Genomic DNA, 941 nt, shown 5'->3' with positions numbered 1-941 from the left:
CTCACTCGCCCTCAAGAATACGAAAATATTTACTTAATAGACGTCATTAGGTGTTTCCAAATCATTTTTCCATACGGTCACCTTTACACTGCTGAAACATCAACCGGAAACTTGTAATAACTCGTTTACGTTCAAAAAATTTTCTGAGACTGATGTAAGAATGTATGCAAAAGCATAATACATATTCCGAATTATGATTTCATGTGAAAACGTGAATACATATACACACTATCGTACACAAAGATATGAAGGTGTAACTTTGTTTACAAAGATACATTGAGGCCCTCAAAAGAAACAAAGTTCTGCTTCTTGTTTAAAACCCAGTTTTCTGGTTGATAACATTCGAGAATCGGCGCTTGCGACATCACCTCAAGACATGGGTGATGTTTACAGATGGGGTGAGACAATACCGGACATCACTTACAAATAAAGAAACTTTTAATCAATTTGACATTACATTAATCTTTTAAACTAACTCCGGTTTCTTTGAGTGAGATGGCGAACGTGCATACACTTCTCTAACCCGGTAGGGACCCATCACAGTTAAGTCGACTAACCACCAGGTACATAATTCACTCCTTAAGTCGACAATTCAATTTTAACAGAGGATCTATCTTCGCTCTCTCTTTCTCGCTTGTAATTCGAGGTTGGCATCACTGAGGCACTAAAACAAAGGACTGCCAACTGCATCTGGTGCTCCCATCTACGTAATATATATATATATATATATATATATATATATATATATATATATATATATATATATATATATACGTATACCACAAATTTCGATTAATTAGAAAATTACTATACCCTGGCAATATCTTGAAACCAAGGGGAATTATTATTGATAAGTGTTTGCTCTGAAGTTACCTAGCAGTAACCTATCCAAGTTTTGGGCAAACAAAGTGTGATATACGTATATGTATGTATGCATTTAT

The sequence above is a fragment of the Macrobrachium nipponense genome, chromosome 4, assembly GCF_015104395.2.
Source record: "Macrobrachium nipponense isolate FS-2020 chromosome 4, ASM1510439v2, whole genome shotgun sequence".
NCBI lineage: Eukaryota > Metazoa > Arthropoda > Malacostraca > Decapoda > Palaemonidae > Macrobrachium > Macrobrachium nipponense.
This window is presented reverse-complemented; position numbering follows the sequence as displayed.